Source organism: Saccopteryx leptura, chromosome 1 (assembly GCF_036850995.1).
Source record: "Saccopteryx leptura isolate mSacLep1 chromosome 1, mSacLep1_pri_phased_curated, whole genome shotgun sequence".
Lineage (NCBI taxonomy): Eukaryota > Metazoa > Chordata > Mammalia > Chiroptera > Emballonuridae > Saccopteryx > Saccopteryx leptura.
Window position 1 is genome coordinate 166,203,403 of NC_089503.1, and position 19,702 is coordinate 166,223,104.

The window sequence follows — 19,702 nt, forward strand, 5'->3', positions numbered from 1 at the left end:
ACATCATGATCAAGTGGGATTCATCCCAGAATCTCAAGGATGGTTCAACATACGTAAAACGGTTAACGTAATACACCATATCAACAAAACAAAGAACAAAAACCACATGATCTTATCAATAGACGCAGAAAAGGCTTTAGATAAAATACAACACAATTTTATGTTTAAGACTCTCAACAGAATGGGTATAGAAGGAAAATATCTCAACATGATAAAGGCCATATATGATAAACCATCAGCTAACATCATATTAAATGGCACTAAACTGAAGGCTTTCCCCCTTAAATCAGGAACAAGACAGGGGTGTCCACTCTCTCCACTCTTATTTAATGTGGTACTAGAGGTTCTAGCCAGAGCAATCAGACAAGACAAAGAAATAAAAGGCATCCATATCGGAAAAGAAGAAGTAAAGGTATCACTTTTTGCAGATGATATGATCCTATACATCGAAAACCCCAAGGAATCCTCAAAAAGACTACTAGAAACAATAAGCCAATACAGTAAGGTCGCAGGATACAAAATTAACATACAGAAGTCAATAGCCTTTCTATATGCCAACAATGAAACAACTGAGAAGGAACTCAAAAGAATAATCCCCTTCACGATTGCAACAAAAAAAATAAAATACTTAGGAATAAACATAACAAAGAATGTAAAGGACTTATATAATGAAAACTATAAACCATTGTTAAGGGAAATCGAAAAAGATATAATGAGATGGAAGAATATACCTTGTTCTTGGCTAGGAAGAATAAATATAATCAAGATGGCTATATTACCCAAAGCAATATACAAATTTAATGCAATTCCCATCAAACTTCCAATGACGTTTTTTAAAGAAATAGAGCAAAAAATCATCAGATTTATATGGAACTATAAAAAACCCCGAATAGCCAAAGCAATCCTAAAGAAAAAGAATGAAGCTGGGGGCATTACAATACCTGACTTCAAACTCTATTATAGGGCCACGACAATCAAAACAGCATGGTATTGGCAGAAAAATAGACAATCAGACCAATGGAACAGAATAGAAAGTCCAGAAATAAAACCACATATATATAGTCAAATAATTTTTGATAAAGGGGCCAACAACACACAATGGAGAAAAGAAAGTCTCTTCAATAAATGGTGCTGGGAAAACTGGAAAGCCACATGCAAAAGAATGAAACTGGACTACAGTCTCTCCCCCTGTACAAAAATTAACTCAAAATGGATCAAAGATCTAAACATAAGACCTGAAACAATTAAGTACATAGAAGAAGACATAGGTACTCAACTCATGGACCTGGGTTTTAAAGAGCATTTTATGAATTTGACTCCACAGGCAAGAGAAGTGAAGGCAAAAATTAATGAATGGGACTACATCAGACTAAGAAGTTTTTGCTCAGCAAGAGAAACTGATAACAAAATAAACAGAAAGCCAACTAAATGGGAAATGATATTTTCAAACAACAGCTCAGATAAGGGCCTAATATCCAAAATATACAAAGAACTCATAAAACTCAACAACAAACAAACAAACAATCCAATAAAAAAAATGGGAAGAGGATATGAATAGACACTTCTCCCAGGAAGAAATACAAATGGCCAACAGATATATGAAAAGATGCTCATCTTTTTTAGCTATTAGAGAAATGCAAATCAAAACGGCAATGAGATACCACCTCACACCTGTTCGATTAGCTGTTATTAGCAAGACAGGTAATAGCAAATGTTGGAGAGGCTGTGGAGAAAAAGGAACCCTCATCCACTGTTGGTGGGAATGTAAAGTAGTACAACCATTATGGAAGAAAGTATGGTGGTTCCTCAAAAAACTGAAAATAGAACTACCTTATGACCCAGCAATCCCTCTACTGGGTATATATCCCAAAAACTCAGAAACATTGATACGTAAAGACACATGCAGCCCCATGTTTATTGCAGCATTGTTCACAGTGGCCAGGACATGGAAACAACCAAAAAGCCCATCAATAGATGACTGGATAAAGAAGATGTGGCACATATACACTATGGAATACTACTCAGCCATAAGAAATGATGACATCGGAACATTTACAGCAAAATGGTGGGATCTTGATAACATGATACGAAGCGAAATAAGTAAATCAGAAAAAACCAGGAACTGTATTATTCCATACGTAGGTGGGACATAATAGTGAAACTAAGAGACATTGATAAGAGTGTGGTGGTTACGGGGGGGGAGGGGGGAATGGGAGAGGGAAAGGGGGTGGGGAGGGGCACAAAGAAAACAAGATAGAAGGTGACAGAGGACAATCTGACTTTGGGTGGTGGGTATGCAACATAATTGAACGACAAGATAACCTGGACTTGTTATCTTTGAATATATGTATCCTGATTTATTGATGTCACCCCATTAAAAAAATAAAATTATTATAAAAAAAAAAAAAAAAAAAGAGGAAACAACTTGTTCTTGTCTCCACCCTAGGAGCTATCTTGGTTGGATCTCATACCTTCCCAGGCACTTTAAGGTACTAAACAACATCATTTTCAGACAAAGCAGGTTTCAGAACAAGGAAATTTGTCAGGCACAAAGAGGGCTGTTACATCATGAGGAAGGGATCCAGAGTCCAAGAAGACATAACAATTTGCGAACATGTACACACCCAACAATAACACGTCAAAATACATACAAAACTGTAACTAGTAGAATTGCACAGAGAAATAGGTTTATTCTGGGCAGTGGCATTTTCTTTCCTATATTTTCTAAATCATACATGCATTTTTTTTTGCTGTTGTTAATAAGTGGTGAATAATATGAATTAGAAAGTTGGAAGAACTTTTTTTTTTTTGCTCTAGAAATAGTTGATTTTTTTTCAAGTACAATTGTCTTTTTCAATGTAAAATTGAAGTGATACAAATTAGGAAACAAAGAGCAAGACAAATGACCATGTATGAAGTACGTCTGAAATGGTTTATTTTATACCCTGGAAAGTGTATCAGATCATTTTTGAGGAGGTTACTTTGAAATTAGTTCATAATATTGCTAGGAAAAAAGAAATCTTTGTTAGTGTCATGGCAGGGAATCCAAAACACATTTATATGTGAAAAATTATTCAGAAGAATAATAGTAATGTGTCATTATATTTTAAATAACATGGCATCGGGACTCAAATCTGGAAAGCATTAGAACAGATCTAGAAAATGTTAAGTTTCAACTTTTATTCTTTCTATATAATTTTACTTGCAATTTATTTTAATGTTATGTTCAGGCATTTTAAAAATTCACTTCTTAGAGAAAAAAATTCTTCCTCTGACTTATATCATTATCCTCTTCTTCTCCCAAAACATAAAAAGTTAAAAACTAAAGTAAAACAAAAACACATATATTTTCTGCCTGCTTTTCAAAGTCTCTATTTTTTTCTTCTCCAGAGAAAGTTCAATTCTTTTTAGTGTAGTCAATCCATTTAGCTTCCTTGATTCCTAGTATTCCTGTTTTTGCTTATTATCTCCACCACTAATAAAACATCTTGACCTCTGAGTGGCTTGTGAGCAAAGTGTCTTCTTAGATGGTAAGGAGTTTGGGAGGCAGAGAGGAGAGCGAGCCGCAGAGGAGACGCTGGCTCAGTGACAATAGCAAGCCATGTGCAACTCTTTAATTATTTAAAATTAGAAGCAAGTTAGAAAATCATCTTGCAGGAAAAGAAAATAAAGCATTTTCTGTTGTTTAGTCTGAGGCATGAAAACCTCTCAATGTCTTGCACTAAAAAAGAGGATACAATCTTGTTCTTCTCTCAAGAGAATTTGAGTGAAAATTTTGACCAAAAAAAAAGCAATCGAAATGATACTGTTGTTTGACCAAACCTACATGCTCGCTTAACACTTGTAAATTATTGGAAATGTTTTTGTGTGAGTATGTGGGGGCTAGAAATCATGTCAAATGGCATTTAAAAAATAAAAAAGTATTTTATTGTATGCCAGTAAATCAGATAATTCACACCTTTCCTTCTTACTCACTCTCCCTTCCATTTGTCCTCCCCACAAATTACTTTCAACACAATTGGCAGGTTTATCAACTTCTAATTCTTGGAGCTTTGGCTTTCTTTTTTTTTTTAATTTTATTTAGACAACTAATTTTAATGGGGTGACATCGATCAATTACAGTACATAGATTCAAAAAAAACATCTCCAGATCATTTTGACATTTGATTATGTTGTATACCCATTACCCAAAGTCAAATTGTCCTCCATCACCTTTTATTTGGTTTTCTTTATGCCCCTCCCATCCTTCACCTTTTCCTTCTCCTCTCTTCTCTTCCATTCCGCCTGGTAACCACCGCACTCTTATCCATGTCCATGAGTCTCAATTTTGTGTCCCACCTATGTATGGAATCATACAGTTCTTAGTTTTTTCTGATTTAATTACTTCACTCAGTTTAATGTTATCAAGGTCCATCCATGTTGTCGTAAATGATCCTATGTCATCATTTCTTATGGCTATTAGAGAAATGCAAATCAAAACCACAATGAGATACCACTTCACACCTGTTAGATTAGCTATTATCAACAAGACAGATAATAAGAAGTGTTGGAGAGGCTGTGGAGAAAAAGGAACCCTCATCCACTGTTGGTGGGAATGTAAAGTAGTACAACCATTATGGAAGAAAGTATGGTGGTTCGTTAAAAAATTAAGCAAAGGATTACCATATAACCCAGCAATCCTTCTACTGACTGGATATATACCCCCAAAACTCAAAAACACTGGTACATAAAGACACATGCAGCCCCATGTTCATTGCAGCATTGTTCACAGTGGCCAAGATATGAAAACAACCAAAAAGCCCTTCAATAGAAGATTGGATAAAGAAGATGTGGTACATATACACTATGGAATACTACTCAGCCATAAGCTTTGGCTTTCATAAATGCTCTTACAAACAGTTCAGAAAAGATGTCCTATTTCCAGGATTCTATCATCTGTTGGGTTCACATCATTTTCTAATTCTTTAATTCTTCAAATTGATAAGACATATGAAAGAATGTCCTCAGGATGCACATAATGATAGCATCCCCTATGGAATTAGGATCACACAACAACATTTCCAAGGGTGACTTGTCTGTTCACTAGTTGTCTGTGGTCACTGATACCATGATGAGCACAGGGTCCCTTTTCTTTTTCTGCTGGTCTAAAACAGACCTATTTCTCTGAGTTTAACTAACAGTCCTAGGGGATTTTTCTTCCCTGTATTCTTCATGTGTCAGAAAATGCCTGATAAGTCTTTCTTCCATGGTACGCTTAACCTTGAACCAGATCCTATTTTAAGCAAGAAGTCTTAGCATTGAACTCAAAGAAAATTAAGTCAATTTAAAAGTATAATTTTGCTAACTGTTCTCATCAGAATAGAATTTTATTTTATGCATCTATTTTATTTATAACATTACTCAAATACTACATGTTCAATTATAGATGAACAAAAGAGGAGATAAATTATCACTGTTTTCACATTGCCCAATTAGGGTTCTATTAATTATACCTTACCTCCTGTGTGGTTCTAAAGAAACTGCATTGCAGTCACGACCCACTTTTCACTCTATTTTTAATTGACAGAGTGATCTTCTTTCAATTAAACTGTAGCCACAAAGCACCTGAGGTGGAAGCCTAAATAATCTCTGTTAGCCTGATTATGGGTGGTTATCATCATGTGCTGGTGACTTTCATTATTTTCATTATTTCTGATCATGAAAAGTGCAAGCTGGGGACCTTGGTGATATACTGGAAAGAGGAAGATACTCAGCTCTCTCCCTTCATTCTCTTTCTTTTGACATCTCATAAAAGAGAAGGGACACTGCTCATGTCGCAAGTCAGTGAGGGTAAAAGCATATTGACGGAACAGACAAATACATCAAGTGCACTCAATTTATTGATAGAAAAAGTATAACATACAAATACCTAGTAACCAGGAGAAAGCCTTTTCAACCATACCAGTATGGAGGCATCTGTCTTTGAAATCAGTGAGGAGGTTTCTTTAAATAAAAATAATAAGCAGAGTAGTAATGTGACAAAAATCACTACCTCCATTTCTTGTTTGAGGGATGGGATATTCTACTGGTGTCCATGGGGACGTGGTTCCAAGAACTCCTGCAGATATCAAAATCCATGGGTACTCCAGACCTTATGTAAAATGATCGAGTATTTGCATATACCCTAAGTGCATCCTCTCACACACTTTAAATCCTCTCATGATTACTTACAATACCTAATATAATGTAAAAAGTTGTTATACTGTGTGGTTTAGGGAAAAACCCATGCGTGTTCAGTATAGACACAACCATCCTAGGCCTAACTACATAGTACATGTCAACAACAATTTTTTTGTTGTAATATTTTTGATCCATGGTTGGTTAACTCTGCAGAGGCAGAATCCCTGGCCACAGACTCTTCTGATACCAAGTTTAAAATACATACCAAAATTTAAAAATATTCATAGGCTTTTGTTCAGTACTTCATTTTTTAAAAGTTCATCATGAGGAATTAAGAAAAGTATATGTAAATATTCTTGAATAAGACTGATTATTTTATGGTATATATATACCTTCAGAGGGGAAATATAGAGACTAGAGAAAAGTTTGACCCAAAATGAATCTTGAAGATAGGTTTAAAATAGGTTTTCTGACATTAGTTACAGGAGAAAATATCAGGGGTAAATTTAATTACCATCTCCAGGTTATAAACCTCAACATAAGATCTCAATGAACCAATATTTGTGTATACATATTTAAACCAAGGGACATGGTAGGAAATATGTATGCAGGATAACAGTAGTCATCTTCTGGATGCTTCAAAGACAATTTTTCTTCTTTATAAATTCATAGATTGTGAAGTATTTTAAGAAGCTCACATTAGAACTAATAAAAACTGTCAAAGGTCTATAGGCCCCTGCTTTCTGCCCACCTTAAATTTTTCTATTTCAATGAATGAAAACTCTCCACCAACTTTAAACTTAATTTACTTTTTAGCTTTTATTTAGAATTTGTTTTATAATGTCTTTTAGAATATGCATATAATAATAATATTATATACCTTTGAAAGAATAACAGGGAGGCATTGTAGTACTATAATAAAGTAGGCCCAATAATTGAGTAGATAAGGATTACAATCCTCTGTATAACCTCCAGTGTCTTCTTGATACTGAATTTCAGAGTGAGGTGCTTCATACTTAAAATCAAGATAATAGCACACCTCATTTTTTACACTATAAGACCTGGAAAAATATCTGGCAATAAAAATACAGATAGCCATATATGCACATAGATATGTTAGCTAGTATTTTGTTTCTGTTACAATTATCTTTGTAAAAATTTAACATTTATTTTTCAAACTGTGGTGCTCTGATCCTGTATAGTTGGTATCAAACAAGAAAAATTAACTTGAAGTTAAATTCAAATGCATAAAATAAATACAAGTTGTCATAGTCACTTTGCTACTCTTAACATGCAGAACAACTTCAAGGTATTTAAGCAGGTCAGGGGCTATTTGAAACTGTTGTCAAAATGATAGTCCAGGGTTTCAGACACAAAGGCAGATTTGAGTTACAAACAATATGGGATGTTTCATAACAATATCTCTAGTTTTCACAAAAGGATTACTGATTGAATTTCATGCCTGCAAGGGTTTTGTATGTGCTTCGTTCTAGAATGAAAATACAGTGTACATTTATGTTCCATGGACATCAAGGATTCCATTCAAGTTATTGAATCTCCCAAAATAATTGCCATTCTTATAAAAGGAAGTAAATAGTTCCTATTAAATCTGTCTTTAAAATAGGACACATGCAACATAATAGTTTAAAGGACACGTTTTCCTCTCTTTGATCTGTATGCACAATCTTTTATTTACTATTAAAATATTTATTTTAGTGTGTTATTCTTTTTTTTTAAGGCAACTACTTGAGATCTTAGTCATCATTGACAATATTGTTAGTACAAGAATATTTCTGATGCTGATTTGACAATTAATAGCTTGTGCTAGAAAATACACATTTTAGATTAACAGTGATACTACAGAAAATTTGGCACTCTTTCTCCCTCAAACAAACAAACAAACAAACAAAAAAAGGGGTAGGGAGAAAGAGTGAGAAACAAACCTTCCTATTGAATCATGTCAGGACCCAGGGTGATAAGCAGTTTAAAGACTGAAGCAAGGCTGAAGGACAGCAGGAGAAAACACCTGTCTCAGCAGATCCTGGGCTAAGTCAGCAGAAATGAGAACTCTGCAGCCAACACTAACCACGCTGTGGTCAACAAAATGGATATGGCCTTTCCGATACGATGTTGAAGAACAGGGTTTCAGGAGTGAAGGAGAGAAATGATAAAAGGAAGATAAAAAAAGAGAGAGAGAGAAAGAGAGAAGGCAGACGAAAGGGGGAGAAGGAAGAAAAGAGGGAATGAAGGAGGCCTGAAGAAATCCCAAATCAATAGCAAATGAGCTGGATTTGGGATCAAAATTATTAAGTGTATTAAATGATCAAATAAGTGCAGTTTACCCTTCATAAAGTATATAATCCATCATGAAGGTCTGTTGTCAGTATGTATAGAAGATAAGTAAAACACTGCATTAAAAAGGCAGCAATTATAAGGAAATGGGCATTGTTCTTCTCTTGAAAGGGACAATTATTTTTTAATTTTATTGGGGTGACATTGGTGATCATAACTATACAAGTTTCAGGTGCCCAATTCTACAACACATCTCTGTACATCATAGTGTGTGTTCACCAACCCCCCCATGTTAGACCTCCGTCCATCACCATTCATCACCTCCATCCTCCTCCATCCACCCTGCTGCAATCTCGCGCTGTTGTCCACATTCTCTTTTATTTTAGTCCTACACTATAAATATGTTGGTTCCTTAGAACATTAAAGATTGAGTAATTTTTGGAGCATCTTTTTTTTTTCATGACATTGTCTAGAATAATTTTCTTTTTGTTGAAAAGGCCTTGAATCTACTTTAAAAATCAAATTAATAAATTAATCTTTTTTTAGATGGGGCCTGTCTCCATTTCTGAAACAATAAGTAAGGATAAATTTAAAATTTGTCAACTTAAGATATCCTAAGTATTATCGTGTTACACTTAAGAGCTCTTAAAAAGTTACACAGATTAAGAACTCATGAGAACGTGGAAGACGTTATGGCCCAACAGTGTACAGGGAAAGGTGAGAAATGACTTTCAGTCAAATGAAAAGGTGATTAAAAAGTTTCGTAACACTCAGGGTTAGAAAAGGTTAGAAAACAGTAGAAAATTATGTCTTGTAAGTGGAATTATCAAGTTGTATGAATTTCTGTCACTGCAGCATAATTCACAGGTACCTTTGCCTAGGAATCCACATCAAAAAAATTTTCCCCCACAAATGTGTATGTACAAAGATGAATGATTTGTAATGTTTTCCCATATGGCATTGGAAAAAAGCAACCTCATGCCATCAATAATATTAAAGCATCACAGTACAACGCAACATCTATGATGTGACTAAAATAAATAATTAATTAGAATTACATGTGTATAAATAAGGCAATTTCCAAGATATGTTTAAAAATGGTTCAGAACAAGCGTTGGCCTACGTGCGGAGGACCCGGGCTCGATTTCCGGCCAGGGCACACAGGAGAAGCGCCCATTTGCTTCTCCACCCCTCCGCCGCGCTTTCCTCTCTGTCTCTCTCTTCCCCTCCCGCAGCCAAGGCTCCATTGGAGCAAAGATGGCCCGGGCACTGGGGATGGCTCCTTGGCCTCTGCCTCAGGCGCTAGAGTGGCTCTGGTCGCAATATGGCGACGCCCAGGATGGGCAGAGCATCGCCCCCTGGTAGGCAGAGCATTGCCCCTGGTGGGCGTGCCGGGTGGATCCCGGTCGGGCGCATGTGGGAGTCTGTCTGACTGTCTCTCCCCGTTTCCAGCTTCAGAAAAATGAAAAAAAAAAAAAATAAATAAATAAATGGTTCAGAACAGTAGTATGCTGTGCTCTCATTTCTATGAAAGGTTATCTGTTAGGAACAACTGTGGAGCTGGGTGGGGAAAGGAATTCCTGTCACCACATAACTTTGAATATTATTTTTGTGTGTATCCATGCATGTACATATGCATGCATGGGGACTAAATACATACATACATATATTTGTATTATATATTTTTTACTTAATTTTAACAAAGTAAAAATACATTCAAAATTAGTACTTGCAAAGGAAGTACACAGTAAATGAAGTGATTGGGTAGTGATACTAATGTTTGAATGTGAGTTTATATGCTTACTATAAAATATTGACATAAAATTGATGACAAATGTATTTTCTAAAACCATTACACAAGGTCCAGCTTTATAATCATCAAAGCTTCCTTACATTGTAAAACAACTTTACATAGATTGATTTGATAAGCTCTTAGTATTTTCTTTGGACTACCTGAAATTGGAACTAGCTTTCTGAGTCATCTCATACTGACTTCACACACTGAATGAGTCCAAAGGTTGCTGATGTGAAGCCCGATGTCACTGGCTTGAGCCCAAAGTCTCTGGCTTGAACAAGGGGTCACTGGCTCAGCTGTAGCCCCCCAGTTAAGGCACATATGAGAAAGCAATCAGTGAACAACTAAAGTGCCGCATCTACTAGTTGATGCTTCTCATTTCATACTGCTCACAAGTTTTCACTGATTTTTTACATCTCTCTCTATATTGGAGACACTTTTAAAATGGAACATTTAGTTTTGAACAGTTTAAAAAACAGAAAATAATTTAGGTTGTAGTTCATTTTTCTTAAAGATTACCTTATCCAACATGGTGCTAGCTCATTAAAAATAGTAAAATATTAAAAATAATGAGTGACTCTTCTTTATTCAGAGCTTAGCTTTCTGGCCATCACATTTCCTCTTCACCACTTCGCTCTGTCCTGAAAAGAACTCTGACCAGTCAAAGCCATCCCCAGTTGACAACAGCTCTTACTCAGTGAGTGACAAGAAATACTGGGCATCTGGACAAGTCTTAAAAGCAGGCATGGTGATGGCAGGAGACAGGAGCATGACAACTTGACAAAGAGATCAGAGATAAAAAACATCAGAAGTTGTGGATAGAGCATGTTTACTGCAGAGTGCAGGGGTGAATGTCTGTAATGACAATCAATCAACTCTGAAATTTGTCTTGACCACTCTGTTTAAGAATAACATTAAGCCTGACCAGGTGGTAGTGCAGTGGATAGAGTGTCAGACTGGGATTCAGAGGACCCTGGCTTGAGCGCGGGCTCACCAGCTTGAGTACAGGGTCGCTGGCTTGAGCGCGAGATCATAGACATGACCCATAGTCACTGGCTTGAGTCCAAAGGTTGCTGACGTGAAGCCCGATGTCACTGGCTTGAGCCCAAAGTCTCTGGCTTGAACAAGGGGTCACTGGTTCAGCTGCAGCCCCCCAGTTAAGGCACATATGAGAAAGCAATCAATGAACAACCAAAGTACCAAAGTGCCGCATCTACTAGTTGATGCTTTTCATCTCTCTCCCTTCCTACCTGTCTGTCCTTCTGTCTGTCTCTCTGTATCTCTCTTGCTAAAAAAAAAAAAAGAAAAAAAAGAAAAAAAGGAATAACATTAAGTATGAACCATGCAATATATTTACATTATGATATTTAGTTTTAAAAAAATTTAGTGTCTGCAAAGATCATAGTAGCTGTTATATTAATATGGAAATCTTAATTGGTAAATATTTTTTAATAAAAAGGATATTACTGGATGTTGAATCCCAATGATGCCACTTAATTCCTGATAAATAGCTATGGGCAACAGAAAATGTAAACACTCAGAACAAAAGACACTGAACAACTACAATTTTTTAAAAGAATTATTCAAAGAGGAAAGTTAAGCAATCAATAGAGTGAGTATATAAGAATATGTTAGGAATGGGATTTTGGATTATGTGATATGGCAAACTGAAGATACACAGCATCTCAGTATGTCTTCCCCCAGCTACCTCTGTGGCTCTCTATTGATCTAGCCATGCACTCAGTTCTTGTGAGCTTTTATCTTGACCCTCTTCTACCTCTTCACCTCTCACCTCTGTAGGAATTTCCTCCGTGAATTTTCATAGATATCCCCTGTTGGAATTAACTTGTCTCATCTCTTCTCTCTTCCTAACAATAGCTAGGGATGTGTGGCCTCGTTCTTTAAACGAGAAACAACTCCTAACTGGAGCTGTGCCCAAGTTTACACCTCCATCCGCCAGTTCCCATCCTCGCCTCGGAGAGGTGGCCCTCAAGGGCTTCGCTCTTTCTGCTACCTCCGTTCTTTCGGCCAACGATTCCAGGGCTACGTGAGAAAAAGCAACTGCCTCTTGAAAAATCAACCTTGGAGCTTCCTTAAGAATTCACCAGACCTTCTTCACCTGGGCACATGTCCCACCATGCTTTGTTAAACGTTTCCTAGCTGCCATGAAGTTGCACTTTAATTTCTTTGTAAAAGAGAAGGCTATATAAAAAAAAAAAAAGAATGACAAATGAATGTATAAAACTGGCAAGTATGCAGACATCCTAGATTCCAAAGCGAAATATTTAAAAATAAAGAAAGCTCAAACTATAATATTTTTTTTAAAAAAATACACTATTAAATGGTACAAGGATGATGGGGGGGGAAAAAACTTTGTTTAGAATTTTAAGTTACTTATATTAAATGATGATAACCATCAGGCTTATCTGACAAAAAAATTAAGCTAGTTTAAACATATAGTTGTTGTGTGTGTGTGTGTGTATGTGTGTGTTATAAACAAATAATTAGAATTGTCCACAAAACTAAATGGGTTTCTGGAAGTGGTAGGTAATTCTATCATATAGAGATTTTCCAACTGTGAATATAATCATCTATACAGTGTATTTTAAATGCCCTTCTATTTATGGTTGGGAGTTGGGTAAGAACATATTGCTCTATTCCTGACATTACATATTTTTTATAAAATACATAGAAGGGTTTCAATTAAGTGGTTGTAAATGTGTATGAGACTGAGACTCAGTGTAAGTCAGGTAAGGACATGCTAGAAATGAAGGAAGCAGCGCTCATTGAGACTCTGAGAATGTGGTTAACGCTAGGAAGTGACTATTCAATAGGTACCGAACTAATACTGTCTTAGCATTTAATATAAATTCCATACAAATAGCTAACTTTTATGGAGTACCTAGCGTGTATCAGGGATTGTTCTAAAATATGCAAGTTTCATTAAATCCAATATCCCCAACACCTTAAAAATAGGTCATCTTAGTATCCAATTTTACAGTCGGGGAATTAACCACTGATAGAGCAGAATGTGGCAATGTGGGATCAGCCTCTGATGTTGGCGCCCTGGTCCCATTCTTTAGCACCTTGCACACTGTTTCCTGCTCCTTGTCTTCCTTCTCCTTCCTACAATGGAATCCCTTCTGGCTAGTTGAAACCTTTAAAAAAACACACACAAAAGTCTCCCTGTATCCTGTTCCACACATGAGAAGCCTTGGAAGTCGCCACCCCATCCTAACAACATGGTCAGACTGAACAGACCGAGACATCGGCACCTCACCTGGATCCATAGAGAGGGGAGGATGCGGGGCCAGCACCGACCCCAAGGCTGGAGAGACAGACGGGCTAACACAGGTCATCACCACTGACCAGAGCAGAGGTTCTCAAGTGTGATCAAGTCTGAGAATTCTAAGCACCGTGGGGGGGGGGGGCAGGCACAGGGGGAACCCCACTACTTTGTGAGTTTTACTTCTGGAAGCCCCACCAGGCTCTTCCATTCAAGGGGAGGCCAGGGCCTGTGCATGGCCATCTGTGTTTACTCACTGGCACTGAAGTTGGACACCTACTTGCCCACAATGCCGGGAAGACAGGAGCCCTGTCTTTTTTGATCATTACATTTCCAAGCGATCAATACCAGGTCCTTGAGAAAGATATTTCTAGGTTGCAATACTGCAACAGACTGGAAGATTTACATCTCAACAGGGAAGAGAAAGAATTTACAATCTCAAGTTTTCTAAAGTAAATGGACTCAGACAAAGGAGGTCAGGAGTCTCTGGTCAGAAAGAACCTTTTAAAGTTGGGTCACACTAAGAGGAATATTGAGGCTTTCTTGGTCAGGGTTAATATAATAATATAATATAATAATATTAATATCATATTAAGATATATTAACAAGATATGATTAAGTATAATAAAATATGAGGGCAAAATGAACTAATGATAATAGAAAGTCATAAACCACAGATTATGATTAAGCTAATCTAATTTTGTCTGTTTGATAGCCACAAAAATAAGCAATGGACTTTAATACACATGTTATCTCCTGAATTAGATGTAGCAATTATTGCATTGATTAAATGATAATTCATGGGCATATATATTAGACACATACTTTAAAATGTTAAATCAGAACGTCCATATAATTGTATCATTATGTATTAGAAATTAGGAGGAAAGACGTTACATATTCAACAATAATAGAGAATAAGTCACTTTAGATGTCATTTCATTACTGTAAAATTATATATCCATGGTCAAACTTAAAATGTCTTTACCTTAAATATTTGAAGGAGTCAGAAATAAGCAAAGGTAACTTCTCACTGATATCAGCAAGATTTCCCTCTGTAAGGTGGTAGAGGGTATTCTAAATGTAGTTAATTGCATGAAATTTTCTTAGTACTCTCATTTGTGATATTCCTCCTGTAAGGTCGGTGGATAATGGGGGATGGTCATGTGGGGAACCTAGACCCGCGAACTTTGGCTAGAACTGCCCGTAACCAAGCGCGCCAAAAGAAATTTTCCAGGAGCCCTTTGGAAAAAAAGTGACTTTCTGCCAGCCAGTGAAATTTCACTACGTCATATTAGCCCGACTTCCCTAGAGGACCCTTTTAAATATCCCTCACACGGGTCACTCCTTGAGATTTACCTGGCCTCCATCTTACCTCAGGGCCAGGGAACCTTGCTGGGCAGGATGTGTTGTACTCAATAAAGCCTTTTGTTATTCCACACTTCGTGGCTCCGGCCCCTTCCTTCCTTCTTTGTGGGGAAAAATACCTTACACCTCCTACCCACAAATACTCAACCAATTCCTACACCTGGAAATGTGTGTTCTTTTTAGCAGTTCTATTTCATCTTAAAGTCAGAAAAAATACTTGCTTTCTCTTCTATCCTAGTTACCATTTTTCAGAGTCTAAACATTATTTGGGTTGAGAGAAACCCACCAACTAACAGACATGACAAGGAAGCTTGCAATTTGTTGCAGTGTTCAGCCCTCATTAGAACAGTCTCCTGTACATAGCAGATGAAACTGTAAACTATTATTTGTAAACGCAGGCAGAGTAAAAGTGTCCATCAGGGACAACGCCCTGCCATTGTTGACAAGGAAACAAACTGCGGTGAGATCAGTCAGCCCTCGCTCCTTCCTTGGCTGTATGATTCTAGCCGCTGCAAGTCTGGTTTTTCAAACAGATCACACTTTTGCCTTTTTCGGGCTCTGGTCCATTTCAGATAGGTGCATTCTCCTGGGAGGGTGGGCTTTACAACAAAATTGATCACCATGTTTCAACAGAAATAACTTTGTGGATGTAACCTTTCCAACAATGCTGGAGAAGCATACTTGATAAAAGGTCACTGAAGACAACACTCTGTTTTCCATGTTTCAAGCGAACAGAGGGATCACTCCTCCCAGGGAATGTCAGGGCTCTGTGAGTGTTCCATTTCCTATCCCCATAAAACCTGCAACCTCTGCAAATGCACTGAGGAGCCCACACTCCAGGCTGACTTTTCTCGAAGGAAAATAAACATTCTTTTCCTAGGTACAGTTCTCGATATAGTGAACAGTCCTGTAAATTCAGAAAAGCAATTTATGGCCCTGGTCAGTTGGCTCAGTGATAGAGCATCAGCCCAGTCTGTGTAAGTCCCAGGTTCAATTCCCAGTCAAGGCACACAGGAGAAATGACCATCTACTTCTTCACCCCTCCCCCACCACTTCTCTCTTTCACTGTCTTCCCTTCCCACAGCCATGGCTCAGTTGGTTCCAGCAAAGTTGGCCCAGGGCACTGAGGATGGCTCCATGATGCTCAGGTGCTAAAATAGCTCAGTTGCTAAGCAATGGAGCAATGGCCCCAGATGAGCAGAGCATCACCCCCTAATGTGCTTGCTGGGTGGATCCTGGTCAGGGGCGTATGCAATAATCAGTCTCTCTGCCTTCCCACCTCTCACTCAATAAAAAAAAAGAAAAAGAAAAGCAATTTATGTTCACACTATTACATTGTTCTAATCACTCTTTATTTCTAGAACTGCAAAGTTCAGCGGCTGAGAAAACTTTTAAAGAAAAACCTGATACTCAAACTTTTCTCAATAAAATGATCAGAGGACTATACACATTGATATGAAATATAATTATAAAACTTAACGTTATTTACTATTAAACCTAATCCAGAGGGACCCGAAACATTGAAGACACGAACAAAGTCTGTCGACTACACACCAAAGCTTTATTGTCTAGCTTGGCCAAGCGGCAGCTCCTCCAACAGTGGTCTGAGGGAGTGCGCGCCGGCCCTTTGTTCTACTTGGTTTTTATAGTTTTGTAAGTGGGAAGTACAGAAGCAAAAATTGCAATTAGGAGCCCTTTACCACTATTGGTTATAGTCATATGTCCTTTAACATGATAGGACCATGTTCAATTTGCAAGCCATACATCCTTTTGGAGAAAACAAAATTTACAAGTCAACACAATGGCAGAAAGATATCTTTTTATGTATTAAAAGGCATTCCCATATTATCTAGTGTTCATCTGCTATCTCTCTGTCCAGAGTCACACGTGTTAACTACATGCATTTACATAGGAGAGGTAGTTTCCGTGGGGACAAATGCCCGCAAATGGCTCATAGTTATAAGAAAAGGTGTATTTTGGCTTTTCTCTCCCTGCACCTTGCTAGCCATTCACCCCTTTCCCCACAGGTGTGGTGGAATGTCTGGGGATCCATGTTTTCCTCCCCTTTGCATTTACAATACAATGCCAATCACACAGTACAGAGACTATTCTCACAATTTCTCTGCACACCTTAACCCAAATTAATAAAATGTTCTCCAAGCCTCTTAAAATATTAATATTAATTCTGTAGTTTTTGGTACCTTACAACACCTGTGGGTGAAGTGGCTCAGTGGCTCCTCATTCCCCTCTCTGAATGGGAGGATAAGATGAGGTATCTACTAAGGGGAGAGGCTGGTAGGTGGGCTGAAGCGTGGGTCGAAGGACCAGGAGGTTGGCGGCCACTAGCTGGCGTTTGACCAGGGTGAGATAAGCAATAATCAGGTATTGCTCTTTGTTAATTGGGCAGGTGAGATGGGTGGTTAGGCCCAGCACCTGTCCCCTGGATATAAAAAAAACCCCTGTTTATATTTCAGTCTCCAACAGATATTAAAATTTCAAATTTGTGTGTTGTGATTCTTACTCATCTGAATTCCCATGTTCGGATTTGGAGGCAGACTGGAAAAATATAAAATAAACAACAATAAAACAGCCAATGCTAACAGATATTATAACAAGTGTTCTAATACAATTAAGTGATTAAAACCTATTAGATTACTAAGCAAAGTCTTAATTAATACAACAGGATTTAAAACAAAATTTTTAGTCTTAAATGTCTTTAACATGTTAATGTAATTTCACCAAGTCCATGTTGACACTATTACAGCTTCATATTATTTGTAAATGTAACCCAACTCCACTTCAGTTTGAGAAGTGTCCCAAGGAGCAGGAGTCACACACATTCAGGAAAAGTTCACAAGGCACTGAAGTTGTGGTCACATTTCCATGCTTTGCAGCTAGAGTCCAAGTCCCAATGACCACTGCTTCTAGCTGGTAACAATTCAGGTAGACTGGAAAAGCCGTCTGCAGCACGTATGGAGACGGAGCTTCTGCTTTCTTTAAACTGGAGAGGTGAACCCAGGGTGCCTTTCTCTGGAGCTCCACAACCATGGCGTGGCGAAGAGAACCTGGGGATACACTATGCTGGGTAGCAGAGGTAAATTTGTCTAAATTAGGAGTAAGTCCCAGCCTAAAATAGGCATGGGGCATTGAGGCAAGAGGAATAAAGAAAACACTAAACATTAAACAAAGCAGCAGAAAATAAGACTATCAACACCCACAACAGAGATCTTCAAGGGATGAATAAAAAACTGAATATTCAGGCAAGGCATAGTAAGTGGCCCTTGTGTCCATAAGAAAGGAGATTAGTTTACCTGCTACTTGGAAGAAATACCCTAGGCTTGTCCACAGCGACGTGAGATAGGGCTGATGGCCCTGGGCACCTTTAGTCTTCAGTGGCAAGCCTCAGTAGGCTGGCAAGGTCAGGTCACAGGTAGCCGGAGCAGGGCTAGAAGAGACTGAACCCTCCCTTGGAGGAGTGAGGGAGCAGCTTACCTTCCAGTGTTCCTTTTTCCCATAGTAAAGGCATGTCCCTGGTGGCAGCCAAGAAGCCTGGCAGGCTTTAGTTCAATGACCTTCCTTTCCACTCTTGAAGCAGGGCCCTGATGGGAGTCCTATGAAGTCTCTCGAGGGTGTTGGAGCCTTTATGGGTGTATGCCAAGAGCTGGTATTTTACCTGATCTCTTTTTGGCTCTGTTTGTCTTTTCTGTTCCTCTCTTGGTCATTATAGACCTTAAATGCCATGCTCAGAATATCTCGTTGAGGGGTTTGAGGGTCCCCATCTGCCTACTTAAACTTTTTCCATATACCTAGAGCTGATTGGAAAAAGACAAAACAGCATTATCAGCTGGATTAAATAAAAGAGGGTAGAAGTTTGCATGAAGAGAAAATAAGTTTTGGCATCTCTTGTAGGATTTCAGAGTCTCTCAGTTGCTGAATAAACCTGTACATTAGTATTTAAGAGAAAAATTTTTTAAAAGGTCCAAAACACAGTTTTATTGAAAACAATAAAATACAGAAACAGCAGATTCTCATTTTAGAATAAAACTGACATTTCCCAGAACTTTCCTAGTACCACACTATTCTGATTACTATTAAAAAAACAAAACAAAGTCCCAATTTCAAAATAATTAGCAACCTGTTGGTAAACATTCTTCTCATGGTTCTAGTTATTTTTCTAAATTTTACATTTATACCTTTTCAAGAATGAGAGTTTTTTTATAAATTTAACTGATTAATATTTGTGAGAATTGAACTTTCTTCATATTTATTTTTATTTATTTATTTTTTCTTCACACATTAGCATAGAAAGCCAATGTTTGATTCATGCTGAAAATCTATACAAAATGAAAAGACCTACTATTCCAGGGAAACCGTAAGGCAAAAGCAAAAGCCTTATGCTACAAAAGAAAAACAGAGCAGAGGCATGGGGGCTGTGAAGTCGGCTCAGATGAATAAGCACCACAAGGATGAAGACATTTTTTTTTTTTTTTTAATTTTTTTTTTAATTTATTCATTTTAGAGAAGAGAAGGAGAGACAGAGGGAGAGAGAGAGAGGAGAGACAGAGAGAGAGAAGGGGGGAGGAGCTGGAAGCATCAACTCCCATATGTGCCTTGACCAGGCAAGCCCAGGGTTTCGAACCAGCAACCTCAGAATTTCCAGGTTGACGCTTTATCCACTGTGCCACCACAGGTCAGGCTGAAGACATTTTTTTGTACAAACATATGCAAGAAGTTTTAAAAGGTGCATTCAACATCCATTTTTCCTGTAGAAATAATTGTTATGTCAGACAGCTTAACTCCTG